An 18,879-nucleotide genomic window follows, 5' to 3' on the forward strand; every position below is an offset into this window, starting at 1 on the left:
TGTGTATAAGCCAGTTCTTACTTTTATTATATTACTAGCCGTCAGGCTCGCTTCGCTCGCCATATCCGTCTAGTCAGGGGGCTCCGCCTCCTGGACCACCGACTGGATCGTCCAAAAATGAGATCAGCGGGCTCGCTTCGCTCGCCTGCATGTAGACCTCAGCGTAACCTCTGTACCGAATTCTGGACCCCCGACTAGATTGTCCAAAAATGAGATCAGCGGGCTCGCTTCGCTCGTCTGCATGTAGACTTCAGCGGAACCTCTGTACCAAATTTGAACGTATTATGCTAATTTTGATCTCGTAAAACACCTGTTACTATATCGGCGTATCTTTGGCGAACAAAATTCTTCCACCTCAACTAAAACTGTGTACTGATTTTTTAAAAAATATATTTCCATCAATTATTGAAAAAGGTGAGGAAACGCAGAAAAGCTGAGAAAACGCTAATTTTGGCTAATTGGATAAATTGGTATTTAGGAGGTTCTGGATAAATGCATTTCAATCTTCAACTTGGTGCCAACCTAACAAAGTCAACTCAACTTAATGTCAACCTGACAAAATTTTAAATTTAGTTACCAGAACAACTGTTTCGAAGAGGTTAGAGCTCTAGATTATAGTTCTATATTAACATATGTTATGGGCATTTCAATTATAATTTTAAGATATTGGAATAAGAAGAATATACATGCTAAAAGAACTTTAAACCCTTAAAAACCACCCTTAGAGTTAAAATATCTCCAAAAGATTTCTTAGTGCGCCTCTAAACGGCCAACTGAACATACCTACCAAATTGCTGTTAAGATATGTTAAGAACATATCTGATCTTAGCTGTTGCATTTGCTTAGTGGGGAATGTATCCAGCACATGAAACTCCAACAAAGAACTAAGTTTCTCACTGTGGAACTCTACAAACAGAAGATGGAAAATTTGAAACATTATTGCCATATATGGTTATTAGAATGACGAATAATCAGTAAACTTATCAATAGGCCTACAGATATCTATCTATATCTATATTATATATAAAAGCGAAATGGCACTCACTCACTTACTGACTGACTGACTGACTGACTGACTCACTCACTCGCAGAGCTAAAAATCTACCGGACCAAAAACGTTCAAATTTGGTAGGTATGTTCAACCTACCAAATTTGAACGTTTTTGGTCCGGTAGATTTTTAGTTCTGCGAGTGAGTGAGTCAGTCAGTCAGTCAGTCAGTAAGTGAGTGAGTGCCATTTCGCTTTTATATATAATATACATATAGATATAGATATAGATAGATATCTGTAGGCCTATTGATAAGTTTACTGATTATTCGTCATTCTAATAACCATATATGGCAATAATGTTTCAAATTTTCCATCTTCTGTTTGTAGAGTTCCACAGTGAGAAACTTAGTTCTTTGTTGGAGTTTCATGTGCTGGATACATTCCCCACTAAGCAAATGCAACAGCTAAGATCAGGGAAATGTCAATATATGAAAAGTGTATATCAATATTGATAATGCAAGTTCCAGCAGCCAGGTTTGTGGCAGAAAAAATGTGTTCAGTTGGGATGTTGTGAGGCACTTGAGTGATTGAGTGAGTCTGCTTGCTTTCTGCTCTGTTCTGGCAAGACAAGCGCACTCAAGTGCTTCTCGACTTCGATTGTTTGATTAATGCAAATCAGACCGGATTATTGCTTGGTCAAGCCTGTGCTATAGTGAAATTCACCTAATACTGACGCCATTCCTCATGAATAAAACCCACGTTTACCATTCAAACAATACTGACAGTTTGAAGTGCAGGAGGTTGGAGTGGATCACGCAGTGGTAACAAGTTGGGGATGCTGAAGGCTGAAGGCTGGAGGCTGGAGGCTGGAGGCTGGAGGCTGGAGGCTGGAGGCTGGCCCACAAGCAAATATTTGTTGTGAGGCTTTCGGATTAAAACTACCCTGAAACACTCATCATCGACCCTCCACCGAAGACGGTCCAAATATAACAAGCACTTCTGGTGCTCCGGACCACTGGAACCCCATTCATTTCCCCCACATATTGGTAATCTCAATTATATTAGTTTGAAGATTATTGATAAAAAAGAGCATTCCTGTCACTCCAGACTGTCAGGAGGTCTTGGAATTTCCAACTCTGTTGAAAACTAAGGAATCATATAGTAATCTTGACTGGATTTTCAAATTGATTTTCACACTATTCTAGGCCGATTAAAATCATTTTTGCTCCTGAAATAGCATACTGGACTATATTATCTAAAGTCTCCTTGGCTCATTGATAATAAGCTTACGTGCGGTTAGTCTCATTCAACCTATAAGATTGAAAATGTCCAGTATATCTGCTCTATAAGATTTTATCATACTGTACCTTCTCTAACTAAGATTGGTGGTTGGCTTCTCGTGTTTCAAGTATGCATGAATACCGATAATGGAAAGGAATAATGGGAAGATTGAAATATTACCAAAAACTTTGCAGACTGTCCACAGTTTTTCGGTTGGATTTACAATGTTGAAGGAAATGTGCAATATAGTGGTGGTGGGCTGGTGCTGAATTGGGATGAGCAGGACTGAAATCACAGGGCTCGGTGGGTGCTTGGGTGCTGATGGTGGGAGGGGGAGTATGTTTTCATGAATAAGCAAGGTGAGGTGGCTGCACACTTCTCTTGCAGAGCGGCGAATGTAGAAAACGGTCATCGGGGGTTGCGACCCTTGCGTAATATATTGCGCGTACAGGAGCACAACTATGAATAACAAAAGCTCAGGGGATGTTGGTGGGGGGGGGGGGGGAGATGAGCGCCCTTATATCGGAACCGGAAGCTAACGTTGTAGATGGCTCCCTGTCCGACCGGAACTTCCGGACTATAAAACTGCGTAGTTAGAGCTGGCCAAAAAGTGCGAGCTCACTTCTTCTTAGCCGATGTGATGACGTCAGAGGTCAAGATGGTCCATCCGTTTCCGCAAGCCGCCGATGACGATAACTCAGCAGTCCGCCGCCTCCGGGACAAACGAGCGAACAATCGCCATCGCCGGTCCGCCTGCGCCTCTGCCCACTTGTTGACTACTCTTCCGACTCCGAAGACGTTGACCACTGACCACCGTCCTGCAACTCAACAAATTATTCCATAAAACTATGAAAGATATGAATGATTCAAATATTATCATTTCCTGTGGAACAACAGAATTTTATTAATCATACCATATAATAAATTAATATTTTGCAATCAGGACTGGTGTCAAGTCTTCAAGTCGCATCTGAACAATTGCAGTTCCCCTGACCTCACTAAATAAAATAATGTATGTGTTGAGGAGGTTTAACGTGTCGATATAGGGTAGAAAGAAACCTCACCAGAGGTGTAGTGAGGTCCACGTTATAATGGCAGTATTCAATAAACCTTGGTGTTGCTATCCTTATCTATCATTCGACAAAGCAGATCATTTCTACCTCTGCAACGATGCTAGATCATTTTTTAACAATGTATAAATATGATTAATTAACAAAATATTCAATCATGAAAATGTATTATTTAATTGCCATCCAAGGAGCCAAGGAATGGAAACACAACAGTGCTGACCTTTTTTCCTTTTTTGTTTTTGGGACCCCCACCCCAAGATATTCGATTTTGAACCCCCTTCCCACCAAGAAACTTTGAGAACGAAGTCCGCGTCCAAGCCCCCTGATTTAATCATAAAATAGTATATTTTCTTGACGAATAAAATATGATTGATTCTTCTAAAGTGAGTTCTAAAACAAGAGTGAACAGTAGTTAATATTGCATCAGATAAGCTCATAACGGCTCTATACTATAGAAGGCAGTGGGGAGGAAGAGAATCGGCAACGCTGTTCTACTATCTTTTTCAGCGCCAGTATAGCGTAAAACTCACTATAATAGAATTTATGAATATCGTTAAGAGCTTTGGCTGAACCAGAGGAATGTTTTTTATTATTACTTCAGGAGGAACAGTAATATTGAAACAAAGATTAGCAATACATTACAAGAGGAGCATGAGTTCAAGCAGAGACAAGTAAATAGGGAGACAGTTCATGCAATGCTATTCTGATGTTGTCGTTTTTACTAGCGGATCTGTCAGAGCTTTTAGGCATTTGTAGTGTTTTTTCCACCTGGAAAAAACCAGGCTGGATAATGGCGTTTGTAGTGGTGAAGTATCTTTACTTCATCTTAAACATTATCTTTACTTCAAGTATCATAATATTGTCTTATTCTAGTATAGTTTTACATAACACGAGTCTATACTAAATAATTCAAGGGTAGTTTACTCGAGCGCTTTCGTTTGGGTTAAAATGAGTAAGTTCAAATTCAAGTAAATTTGTACAAATCCAAACAAATTACTTATCTGCACACTGAACCATATAGCCTTTACTCTTTTGAATTGTCAACGACATTTTCGTGCTTTTTTACAATTTAAAACATTTTTTAGGATATCAAGCTTATAGATCAAGTTGAGGAAGGAATACTTTCACGATCGAAAAACAAGCCTATTCCTTCGAGCAGCCAACCAACTAGGAAGAAGCGTCTGGTATCCTGGTGCTAGTCGCTGATCGGTATTCAAAGTGAGGTTCAATTACCGAGAGGTGAAAACTGAGTGAGAGGTCGACGGACGCCAGCGATTGCGTCGCAGCGGGGGCTGGGGGCAATCATCACGCTGATATTACATTTTAAATTTCCAATCGTATCGGACGGACATATCTGCCGCGGATCGTCTTTTATTCTCAACAGCGACACACACGACTCACCTATCAGCAGCAGTATCAGTCGAATCAGCAGCACAATCAGAAGCAGCAACAGTTTCTGCAGTAGAATCGCCTTCATCATCATCATCATCATCAGCATCATGAGCAGCAGCAGCTTTACACGGTAGGTGTCTTAGGTTTGCTCACCCTTGCAACTAGATTTGCAGCTCTCATCATGATGACAGTTCTAAGTGAATCTCACCATAGGATGTATAGGTGTGATCAATGAGATTAACTTTAAACTATCAGCATTCCTTATATATATATATATATATATATATATATATATATATATGACATCAAAGCTTCCAATTCAACCAATACTGACAGTTTGAAGTGTTAAATTGCCTTTGGGTACACGCATGCCAAGTGAAAGCCTCAAACTAATTATTACAAATAAGAATATCTCTATCTCTTCTACACGTATCAAACTTACTCGTTATCAATCTCATTATCTCAAAAGTACCTATTACCCAGTATCTAGATTGGGTAGGATCCTACTATAAATCATGAGGCTATTGTTGGTGATGCTGCTCTTATTAGTTTCATTACTACGTGTGATATCAGTGTGCGATATTATTTTGGTGTAATCGTCTGATGAAATGTCCTATTTCTACTTTTTTGGCCTAGTCTATTCTAAAACTCCTCCATTCCACTCCACTCTGCTCTGATAATATTATGCTATCTACTCAACTACTTCACTAATATCTCCTACCCTACTCCTTTCTATTCTCCCTTCTATTCTAATGAATGTTACTCAATGCTATACAAGAGAGAGGCATAACCCTACAACAATCCATTCCATGCATGGAAGAATTATATTGAGAGGTCTGTGCCCAATATTTGTGTGCATGAGTTTTACCTTTAGTCTGTAAATTAATTTTCTATGTTTTAGAAAGAAATGAGTAATCAAGTAGATTCATTGATTGAAAAGCTCTAATCTCAGATAAATCAATGCTTGCTTCGTCTCTGGCTGTCTTAAAGCTTTAGTTGGTCCTCATTCAGTTCAACGATTAGTTTGTTCATCTTACAGTTTCTTCTTATTGGAGAACTGGTTGGAAAACTCGCTGAAGAAAAGTTGTATTGTAATCTTTGGAACGCGCAAATTTCAATTATTAATTAACTAATTTATTTATTTATTCATTAACCGAGCGAAGTGAGGTCTAAGATTCAAGTCGACGGTTTGGCATTTCTCTTAACGTTTAAATGTTCAAATGTTCAAATGTTTAAATGTTTAATGTTTAAATGTTTAAATGTTTAAATGTTTAAATGTTTAAATGTTTAAATGTTTAAATGTTTAAATGTTTAAATGTTTAAATGTTTAAATGTTTAAATGTTTAAATGTTTAAATGTTTAAATGTTTAAATGTTTAAATGTTTAAATGTTAAATGTTTAAATGTTTAAATGTTTAAATGTTTAAATGTTTAAATGTTTAAATGTTTAAATGTTTAAATGTTTAAATGTTTAAATGTTTAAATGTTTAATGTTTAAATGTTTAAATGTTTAAATTTTAAATGTTTAAATGTTTAAATGTTTAAATGTTTAAATGTTTAAATGTTTAAATGTTTAAATGTTTAAATGTTTAAATGTTTAAATGTTTAAATGTTTAAATGTTTAAATGTTTAAATGTTTAAATGTTTAAATGTTTAAATGTTTAAATGTTTAAATGTTTAAATGTTTAAATGTTTAAATGTTTAAATGTTTAATGTTTAAATGTTTAAATTTTAAATGTTTAATGTTTAAATGTTTAAATGGTTAAATGTACACATACAACAGACCAATACCCAAAAACCACTTTTTTGGACTCAGGGGACCTTGAAACGTATAGAAATTTGGAAATTGGGAAATTGGGGTACCTTAATTTTTTTCGGAAAGCAATACTTTCCTTACCTAATGTAATAGGGCAAGGAAAGTAAAAATCAGACTATAGAATTATTCATCATAAATCAGCTGACAAGTGATTATACAGATGTGTGGAGAAGCCAGTCTATTGCTGTATTTCCATAAGGTCTATAGTTTCAATCAGGTACTTGTGGATGAGAAAACTGCGTGAGGTCTACTGTTCACAGAACTACTAGTTTATTCATGGAGACAACAATTATGCAGAGTTGATGGAAATTATGAAAACAGCTAAATATTTCTCTTACAAGAATAATTTGACAGTAGGTTTCATTGGGGATCATATTTGAAATGAAAAATTACTCTTCAATAATCACTCTGTCGCTTCAACTTTTTTGATCCTCATATGAATCCAAATTGATTTTTTTTCATTATAAGGTGGTCATTTGATATATGATTTCGATGCAGAGTTCCAAGAGAAAATAAATGGCGAATACCGCAATTGATTATCAACCCGTATCATTTTGTTGATGTAAAAGTTGTAAATAATTATGTTGTATATTAACTAGCTGAAATCATGTGTTACCGCGTATGATTGGTCCCGAATAGCTGCAGCTGATGTTATGAGGGAATGAATGGAGAAACTCTAGTAATTGCATGCAATGAATTCTTCAACTGACTGAATGATAAATCATAACAATCTTTTTCTTATCCACTTTCAATGTTATTTTATATCCTGAAAAAGGATGAAGGAGTGAGTCAATTTTGTTGTCTAACGAACTTTACCTGTAAAAAGGTTCGAAGAATACGTGTTCAAAATTTGAAGCTGATTGATCAATTCTTTCTAAAGTTATTGTAGAACATACAAACAGACGGAGAACGACTTTGGCCTTCAGTAAGTCAAAAGTGAGTACTTAAGCTCGTTCAATAAAAGAATACACATTTTTTGAGAGGATAGTAGAATCATAGAGGAAAGATACTTGTATCTTTCCTCTATGGTAGAATATTATTATGAGAGAAACTTCTCTGGGGTTTGAATAGCCTAACATACTGACATGAATATTTTCACGAAGTTGAAAATATCGTAATATTGTGATTGTTCAAGTTTTGTAATGAATACTATACATTTGGTTCGGCTCATAGTTTCTAGATTGAGGAATCTATCATGTTGGATCAAATCACCATGGACTTTCATACTCTCATATCGTGAAAATAAATATAAGGCGAATATTTTGTATAGTAGTATACTCAATTTTCCCAATTAGGGTAATGAGTAGTGAAGGCAATCTCGGTATTTAGGACCCACAAAACAAATTCAATAGTCTAGGAGGAATAACGAATCATATAATAGGCTTCCATTACTAAGAGACATATTTTAATTTAGTTGTCACCGTGGTGTAGATGGACTTTGACAAATAGCTGTCTGGATTGGAAGACAGGCTCGATAATGAAGACGGGCGATGCAGGTGTGACAGCTCGTGATAAAATGGTAAATTTTTTTGGGCTGAGTCGCGGCTCGAGGAACTCACCCCGCGGGAGGTCAACTGATGGATACCGAGCATTTGTTAGTCATGACATCATCATGTTCGACCAATTAATAACTCAGGTGGTACTGGACAAACCATCACTTCTCACACTCAAGAGTCAAAGATCCCTCAATTTTCCCAACTGGAGACTCGAGTACCAGCTATCATTATTATAGGTAACAAATGTTATCAGAATGTTTCAACCTATTATGTATCAAAATCGAAAGCTCCCAGAGGTTTCTTATCAAAAAGAGTTCCCAACTCGAGACTCCAGTACCAGCTATCATTATTACTAGGATTCTGATTCAACCTATCGTTGAAAGTTAGAATGGGAATGATGGAGTTATGGATCAAAAATTCAATATCATTGGCTGTAAATTTAGACTGTCAGTATCTTTGAGTCGCCATTGGATTGATTTTATCAGGGTGCCATCAAAAATGTTGAAAATTATACGACAATTTATGAGTACGAGCATTCGCTGTATAGAAATTAATCTGGCTTATAATTTCTCCTATAAAGGTTTGACTCCGCTCAAATTGAATAACTTGAAAGCAATTATGCCTTATAATGATCATGAGTTATACTATATTGGTTAGGGATTAGGGAACCCAACTTCTAGAAGTATTTTGCATGTTACATGTAACATATTGTATATTCTACATTCTACATTTTTCCTTCTATTGTAAACTTGAGAAGCTGAAATGATATTACTTGGTCACATGAATCCACTTTGCATTATGAAACTGTAGGCAGAGCTGAGATATTTGAAAAAAAAAAATACTTTCGAATAGTCAACTAGTACTAGTATAAAACTTGGGTGTAGTTATATGTATAGTATATGTGTATTATAATTTATTATGTGTTATACATATTGAATTTCTATGACTGTCTATTCGGTTACATAACTTACTCAATTCTCTTATTTCTCGACTTTGTGTCTTAGAACAAAACATATTCGAAGAGCAGTTCAAGCTGAATCACCACTCCATAATTCATCAGAATTTTGAACACTGGCTTACAGAGACTCATTCACATGAAGCCAGATTTACAAGCTGGCTCATTCACATGAGACGGTGAATCGGGCAAGGAAAAGTGGAAGCTATATATTTTCATTAAAATGACACCTGAAAATCACATGAATAAGTTGGAGGTTAGACACAAACAAGAGGAACGATTTTTTTAATGAACGTAAACATTAGACAGGCGTTATGTGATAAATTACCCACAAATCGTTCCAAAGTGAGCAGCAGCATACTGGTTACTGCTCTTTCAATTATTGATACGACAATACATTTTGAAGCAAGCACGACAGAGACTTCAACGCTTCCTAGAGGTAGGACGGCGGGCTTCGATTTACGAGTCATTGTTAGCTGAATGGGAGGATGAGGAAAGGACGAGTGAGAATACAGAAATTATCTCTCATGAAATTGTTAGCCTACCTATCCAGTAGTAGTAAGTAACGTGGACTTTAATGTCATGAGCGTGAGGGGGCGACTAGTAAAATATGCGCGACCAAAGGGGTATTTTGACAAGCAAAATATTTATAACGGAACAGTAAGTGTCCTCTTGGAACAACAGAGAGGGAGGGTGGATGAAGGCGGCGATGCCAAGATTTCGTATCACGTCCAGGAAAGAGTGCAAACGGGTGGTGTGGTGGTGAGAGGGGGGGGGGAATTCATAACGAACCAAGTTGGGAGCAGCGCAGTTGGGTAGTGGAGGATCACAATGGACCGCCGCGTATCCGATAAATAACTTCAACACGAGGCCCACGCAGCCGCCGCGGTCCGCCGTAATTATGCTAATAAATACCTGACAAATATCACTGCTATCCCCTTTCCTCCTTCCCCCTTTACTCCACTCCCCTCTGTCGGATGCAATCAGCTCTCCCCTTTCCGAGTCTGGCCGCTCGTTACCGGATGCCGAAAATCGTACAAAAATAATAAATTATATCCAGCCTCTGCTCTCATCTTGAGAGCTTCCCTCAGCTACCCAACACGCGAAAGAGACAATTCTTGATACGAGTATTTACCAACCTTTAAAACAATCTGAGATGTGGCTCAAGTTTATATAAAATTTTTGGCATTGCTAAACGAATGTAAAAGTTTCTCCGCTCTCCGGTGAATTAATTGATTGATTAATCAATATTAATGAATAGATGAATCATTCCTAACTTTGAGATCAGTTCATTGATTGGTTCACTTATTTAATTATTCTACACTGTACAAGACCTAAGGAGACTAATTGCACGAATACGTTTAATAAGTCCTCGAATAAGAGGATACATTTACAACTCTTCACAGTATTCAATTTGAATTCTTGTGAGGACGTGTTCTTTCAAATTCACGAGTAAAATCTGGAGGAATCGGAAAGGAAATGGAAGGTGAATAATTATTGTCTATATTATGATTATTTTGGTATTAAATTTGTTTTTTTTTTCAGGAGAATAATAATAACAACTCATTTCTTGAAAACTTGCAGCTTTTGGATGTCCACAATAACTACATTGAATTTGAGCTATAAATGTGAAGTGAGTTCACAATGAATGTGTTTCTGGACAATCCATCATTTTTTCTGCTAGCGATGATTATTAAACTCATCTCATTCTAAACTATCAGGAAATTCTTCCCATGCTTCAGGATGGCTTCAGACCTCAGGAAGTCTCTCCCTTATTGTGATCAACTTCTAATAGGACGCCCACCATGTTTTAGAGGTGAAAAACAAGAATTCTTTTTCGGCCGTGAAAGAGGAGTAGTATCCGAAATTAGAGTCGACTGGAAATTAGAGTGGAGGAAGCCGGAAGCCGGCGTATCGGAAGGAGTGGATGGCGAGCGTAAGATATGTTTAGTGAGATTCACTTTTTACTGTCAGCATTCCTTATGATAAAACATCAATGCTTCCCATTCAACCAATGGTGACCGCAAGTGAATCTCATGGCGCAACATTAATGGCGACTGCTCTGTGAATGGCTGCTGGTTGGTGGCCCCCTTGTGGTGGGGGGGGGAGGAGGACGACGTCGCCAGGGGCTCTAGATTTACGGGGCCATCCGGAGTCTTGTAAACAAGCTATCCGGGGACCCACTCTAAAGGCACCTATATATATCGTCAGCCGCCCGCTCCACTTGTGGAGCAATATATTTGCTGACCAGCGGTCAGCTAGCTGCCACCCCCTTCCCTTGTATGTGTTTTCCGCTCTACCAGGACACACACGGGCTTTTCCCCTGCTCCGGCAAAACTTGCCCGAATTATTACCTTCGACCTCCACCCAGCCTTTCCACGACGACCCGATTTTTTAAACCTCTTTCGCCCTTTTCTATTAATCCGCTCGGCCAGCATAAAATTCGAACTGCGCCAAGATAATATTTCACCGCACCCCTCTCTCACGCTTACTACATACACTGGTACTGCGTTTCACCCTCCCCGTCCTCCACCCTCATCCTCATTCCTGGATGATGTTGCGTGTTGAACCCCTACACCCCTCCACCAAGCGCCACCATGGAACATGGATTTCGCTGCAGCCTATAATCTCTTGTTTGAAATGTTTACAGTTCCCATGCAAACCGCTGTTTTCAACACTGTATGTTCAATTACCTTGAACATATTTCTATTAATTGCATATACTTATTATATGAGATTGATTCAACAGTTTCATAGACCTTATTTACCGTTCTGAACACAGGACTGGGCATAAACAATAGAGAATTTGTTGGAATAAGAAGGTATTAAGAGAGAAAGACAATGTAGGAGATGGAGTTTGGGTGGAAGAACAAAATACAGTATAAACATGTTTGCCTAGAATACAAAATTTCAATAAAAAATAACTGTAATCATAAAACCGAATTTTCTGAGCAGTAAATAATATTATTATCAATAGCAGTGTTTAATCAATGACAATTCTGTTTTTCAACTAAAATAGTCTGATCCTCGGAATGCATGATGAGTGTATAATGATTTTTTTCATCTATATTAGATTATAACTAAAGTAAAATATAGATTATATCATTATTATTGACTGATGCAGATGAATGTGATCACCTCCTCTTCAATTAATAACAATTAGAAGTAGTTTGATCCTATCATTAGTTGAATTCTTGATACTGCAACTAAAATAGAACTTTTCATCACGAATCTTCCAACTAGAAGTACGAGTTACTTCGATTGTCAATATTTTTCTGCCTATTTCTTATATTCCAGGAAATACATTTCTATCACTCCAAAACTATCAAAAATAGAATCAGAAAGTCTGATCATTTTTGTATAATGATATTAGGCGTTGACTTATTTGAAACACTCATTAGACCACTGAAAAGCATTGATGATGTGCCATCAGCTCAATAAACTCCGCACGAATTAACTGTTTCGTCCTGTGACATAAACATTACCCAATTCAGTCAACGAATCGATTGGATATACTCAAGCATTTCACACTTCTTTTATAACTTTCCTTTGGGTAGTGGAGAAAGTTCTGAAAAGCATTGATGTCAGGGGACATAGAACAGACCAATCCAAATTTTCATCCGGTGAAACTAATCAGAAATTTTCGGCCATTCAGGACTATCTGAGGGACAAGATTTGTTTTTACTAGGCAACAAGCCGCCTGAAAAACAAACATTACCCACGAAATTCGTGGGAAGACATGAGAAGAATAGAGACAGTTGTTTTTTGTTCGTTGAAATAGCTGTTGAAGTGACACCAAGTTGTATATCAATACTAATCGACCCTTGGCCCAAAATTGGACACGGTACCCCCTCAGTGCACTGATCAACATTTCGAACGTGACGGTCGAACAATGCTCTTGTCTGCAGCTCTGTCTCCAGCTTTCTTTTACACAAAACACTCGTTCCACTCTATTATACTAAATAAGTTCTAGGAATGTACTAATTCTCTTATTCAGTGTCTATCAGCGAGTGCAAGAACGAGCTAAAATATTCATGAGTGCCCGAATTAATGTTTCAAACTAGTAATAATAATATGAGGTTTTAGTTACTATGCCAAACAAAGAATTTTCATCTGAATTTGGAACGACCAATTCCAATTGAACTAAATTGCACTCCACTGTTGTACAAATTGTCATTTATCTCCCTCCCCAATAGTATCCATTTATCAGTAAACAATGAATGCTATAGTTATTCTGTACCAGACTACCAGAGAAAACTTATACTCAAGATTGTTTTATTCTACGACTGTACTTTCAAAAATATATATCTTTAAGGTATTTCCGAATGTGTGAGAGAAACACAGATAACAATTAGACGGCTTATATAGCAGTGATAAATATTTGAAATTATTAGATAAGGATACATTTATGATATATCAACTTACTTACTCACGGACACGGAAAGTAAGTATGATATCAACGTTCAACATAATAAGCTACATCCAACAATTAAGGTAACGTTCAACAGATATTAGATATCATAAGCAACATATTTATCAGATATCATAATCAACGGTTGATAGTATCCTAATTCTATTTATATAATTCACCTTGTTGTAATTCCCCAGGGAAGTTTTATACGAATCTCTCATTCAAAATATTGAATGCAATTTTGTTTCATAGGCCCATAATTTAGAAATGAAATTTTCATACTGACTGTCACTAGTTTTGCAAATTTTGAAAGTATTAAAAGTACTGTATTGTAAATGATATTATATAAGAGCTAATAATAATTATAAAATCAAACTGAAAAAACTAAAATCAATGATTCTACCCAAAATGAAGGCATTTATATATTTATTTTCTACATATTGAACTACTTACTACTATATCCTTTATAAAAAAATCGTATGGTTTTTGTTGGTGGGGAGTCCCTTGCGGGAAGGTCCCACCGCCTGAATATATAATTTAAGCCGTCAATGGGCCTTTCGACTGTCATACTTCAGCCGGGACCGACAGTTAAACGTGCCCATCCGATAACACGGGAGTGATCTAGTTAAAAAACTTTTGGTATTGAGAGGGTTTGAACCAGGGATCTCTATGCTGCTACGCAAGCACTCTATCCACTAGACCACGGATCACTCCATCACTCCATGTTTTTTTTATCCTTTATAGCTGTGGAGTGATAGTATACTATATCATATCATTTTATTGTAGCTTCAACATTGTGACAAGCTTCAATTTGATTTTTTTGAATTTAGTTTTTATTTCATTTCGTTTGTACATAACAACGAAATCAATTATAATCCTATTTTATGGTTCTATTGTTTGAAAGGAATTCAATGGTGGTTTGACACTCCCCAAAATCCGTTTGTCTTCACTTTTGGAGTTCTCGAAATTTTGAAATTCCCTCGCAGTTCGCCGAAAGCACTGGAAGAGATAATAGTGAGGAGAGTTGGATGTCTGATCGAAGTTGATTTATGGTTTTTTTGAAACAAAACTATTGAAAGACTTGACTTGACCTGTGGTGTTTGTTGGACAAGCAGCTCTGTATGGTCACTGTCCAGTCCGTCGTTTAAGAAGTCAAACAAGAGTGATGTTTCTTTTGAAACCTCTTTCTATTGTCCCAAGAGAAGTGGAACAAAGATGTATGTGGTTCTGTTTATCCTCTCTCAATAGTTTTCAAAACTATTTCTTCTTGAAACAATGTGTCATGACGTTTGGCGATGGGGGAAATTGAAGTCTCAATGAAGCTTTGAAGTGAAAATTAATGATTGGGGAGGAATCTTCCAAAATTCCTTGAATTGTATAATAAATAATTTAGATGTTGAAAAACATGATAACTTAGACCAAGTCCCAGCGTCCAACAGAGAATGCTACATTGATCAAACCTATACTGTTGAAGAAACAGTCAAGCTTTAATTACTTAATCACTCATGTATATAATCTATTTAATGAATGTTCGAATTAATAATGATTCATATTAGGATGTGTTGTCGTATTGTAAATCAGCGTAATTTCCATCTCTCCTAGCAATCGACAAGATTTTTTTTTAGTTCTACGTGTACCTCTGATGCGAGCCGTGAAATCCTCTTCTACTACGATATTACAGTCTTTGAATATCCGCCTCTGACTTAAGATTTCTAGCTTTTTCTTAAAATTCAAAAGCTTTACAATAATTGGCCTACCATTTGCAGCTCGGCGACCAATTCTATGCGCTCGCTCTATGTCGTATGGCTCCATATTCACATTCAATTTTGTCCGAATAATATCTTTGATCATGACCTCGCCCATGTTACTGTTCTCCCCGTTCTCCTCTTGAATGTTGTAGAACACTAAGTTGTTAGGTCTTGAAAATCCCTCTAAGCGATCCACGTCTACCTTTAATTGGCTGTTTTCCTTAGAAAGACGATCACAATGTTTCTTAAGCATAGCAACATCATTATTCAATACCACAATATCCTTATTTATGTTCAACACAGCACTTTTTATTTCAGGAATGTCAACAATTATTTTTTCTATATTTTCTATTTTTTTATCATTACTTCCATTAAAACAAGTCACTAGGACTAACCATTAATTTTGTTCTTTTATTTCTTATCCTAAAATATTAATTTTTATTGCTAAAGTCTTCCAGTGAAGCCTACAGTTCTAATCTATAATTATTCTACTTTAAATTCTTTCGCTACACATTTATTTAATTTATACTTTTTTCACTTCACTAGCACTACACCAACTCGAAGGGCTTTGTTCTCTTCAACCTCCTTGTGAGTTCAGTGCTGTCTTGGATGAATCGGTGTTTGTTGTCGTGTTGATGAAGACATGACTCATGATGGGCTGCCAATCGTCTTATTTCACTGGTCACATAGGGGATGAAAATAATAATCTAATTTTTGAAAAAAATCATCGATAGTCCTCTGTGGACCCGGGTTAGACTCAATGCCAGCGATGGCCAACAGAATTAAAATAACACACGCTGCAAGAATGTTACAACTTTTACAATTTACTGCTGATTTACAGGCATTGTTTAACCTAAGAAGCATAGCACCGAACACAGCAACAAACATTTCGACTCGTAACCGGTAAATCACACAATCTAAGGGCATTATCAAACTCGATAAGAGAGCTTCCGAAAACACAACCGCTCGCTTCAACGTCTCCAACTCAACTCCGTTAGGGCTACATAATCAATAACGATTCTTTTCAATGGAAATATTTTAAAATGGTTATTGTTAATTGAATAGGTTCTTTTTATTGAAAGTGAAGTCTGTAAAATAATTGTATTGAATAACTTAACTGAAATTGTTAAGTTTTTAGAGTTTAGTGGATTTGTTGAATGTATCAAATTTATTGGATTTGCTGAACTTGATGAATGTATTTAAGTTACTGAGTTGTTTGAATGTGTTGAATCTATTTATATTATTGATTATGAATTACCTTGTACCTTCTAATGTGAGCTTGTTGAATGTTAGCAATTCATAGTAATATTGTTTATTGATTGTAATGTGGGTACTTCCATTATGCGTGGTTGTATGCAAATTTATAATTGGATCTTGTTATTAGTTTGATCTGTTGCCAAATATTTTGTCCATGTGGTTTAATTTAGTCATTGTTAGAATTTGTTATACTCAACTGATTTGTATGGTTATACCGTGTACAAATAAAATGATTTATTATTATTATTATTATTATTATCATTATTATTATTATTATTATTATTATTATTATTATTATTAGGATGTGTTGAGAAAATTCGAAATGTAAATGTGAATTTTCGATTTTTACTTTGTAAAAACAAGGGGGCATTACCTACAAATTTTGAAGCTTCTGCTTTCTTCAATTCTGTATATGGATGATGCACCTAATAATAATTATCATTCACATAAAAGGCAAGTAATTTTGTACTTTTAAATGATTGGATAGAATACAATACGACAGAACTGCATTGTATACTGCACAGTGTTTATAACCAATAAATCACTAGCGAATTCAATTTTATTGAGGGAAGGTCATGGAATCCTGCAGGTGAAATATGAGCAATCTCTCGGTCAACATCGATCCCAACCGACTCGAAGAACAAGTTTCGAAGTTTCGACAGTAGCAGATGTTTTAAATGCAAAGCATCATGACAATTTAACTCTCGGCAGGTGGCGTGGCTTGGATGACGGAGAGCCTCCTCTCTCCCCCCACCAATCTACAGCGGGCGACATGCAGTCTAAGATGAATTTCCGATAATAAATTCTCAACACTCGGAGGAATCTGAAGAATTTCGGATGATTAGATCTCACCTGTAAGGCGGAACGTTTGTGGACATTCGAAAGCAAAAAAATCAGAGGTAGGTGTGGGTGTTCTAGATGAGCCGATTGCTAGGTGTAGAGATAGATGTCCCTCTTTTGTCACTGCTGAAAATGTCTCTGGTGACGTTTAAGATCTTATCTCCTCCCATCCCACTTCACATTAAAAATATTCCTGATACGCGGAATCTCGCATTTTTCATCTATCGACGCATTCATCGCTGGGAGGAAGTTTAATGGCAGGAAGAAGTGACCAGTGGAGGGTAGCTTATTCCTATAACAAGAATACCCCTATTGTAGCTCAAACTTTCCACATAAGAAACTTCCCCAATAAGTAACAAATAGACTCTTTGAGTTGTAGCATCAGGGTCATCATGTATTTTCCTCTCTTTATTACTATAATTTTTCAAAGTTTGATCATAAATAATCTTTCGACTTGTGCGAATAATTCATATAAATATGCAAAACATGGATCTTACAAAATAGTAGTACTTCATGTAAAAAATACAATACTGAAAATTTGTTTATCGTTTCCTCACATTCATACGAATACGATTCATCAAATAGAAATTTATGTATAGACCATAAGCTGGATAACAAATCTGATAGTGAATGACCTGCCCAATTTCAACTGAACACAGATACAATGATTCAATATAGAATTCAGTATTTTGACTGCGTTATGTGATGCAAAACTCTAGGAATGTTTATGATCAGTTCAGAAATGAAATGCATCTCATGTACAAGTACAATACTACCACTCTCTGTATGAACCCTTGAGATTTCATGAGCCCATAGATAATTCTTCAACTGTATTTCATTAAATTAGATTGAAAAGATTCAACAAAGCATGCATTATCTCAATTCAATTGTAAAACGGCCATTAGGCTACTCCACTCTGTTCCATCAAGAGCCAATGGATCAACTCCAAATGGCAAATAAAGCCAAACTAAATGGATAAACCATGCAAATGGACTTCACTTTTTCCATCAAGAGCCTTGCAATTGGGTAAAATGAATAACACGTGATCTCATTTAATCAAATCATAGAATAATTTACCAACTCATAACGTCATTAAAATTCATAATAGATTTATACTTCGAATCTATAAGAGTTAAATAATTATAGGAAACATTATAGTTTCTTGCAATTGTTTGTAGTAATGAATTCAAAATTTGAATGTGAGTTATACAATCATTCATAACATTATGTACAATAAGTATAATGTATAATAGGTTGCCAAACGTGTGTGTGGGTGGTAGGCTTGTTTGTAGGTTATTGAGGAAGCGAAAGACCATTTGGCGAGCAAACGGTGCTTGAAGGTTTGATGAGGCCGGTAATGAGGCGTGAGTGGTGAGAGACCTGGCCTGAGGGCCACCTGGGAGCTGCTACGCAAACATTCACTCCAAACTGTCAGCATTGTCTGAGCGTGGAGCGTTCGTGCTGTCAACAGGGTAAACTGACTGTGTAGTGAGGTTCGATTTGTAGTGTCAGCAGCCCCTGTAAATAGCATTGATGCTCCCCCATTCAACAAATGCTGACAGTTTGCAGCGGAGTTGCCCTGAGGCCCGCCCCGGGGCCCCAAAGGCTTGCTTTCCTGGAAGCGG

This window comes from Nilaparvata lugens, chromosome 3, assembly GCF_014356525.2.
Source record: "Nilaparvata lugens isolate BPH chromosome 3, ASM1435652v1, whole genome shotgun sequence".
In the NCBI taxonomy this organism is placed as follows: domain Eukaryota; kingdom Metazoa; phylum Arthropoda; class Insecta; order Hemiptera; family Delphacidae; genus Nilaparvata; species Nilaparvata lugens.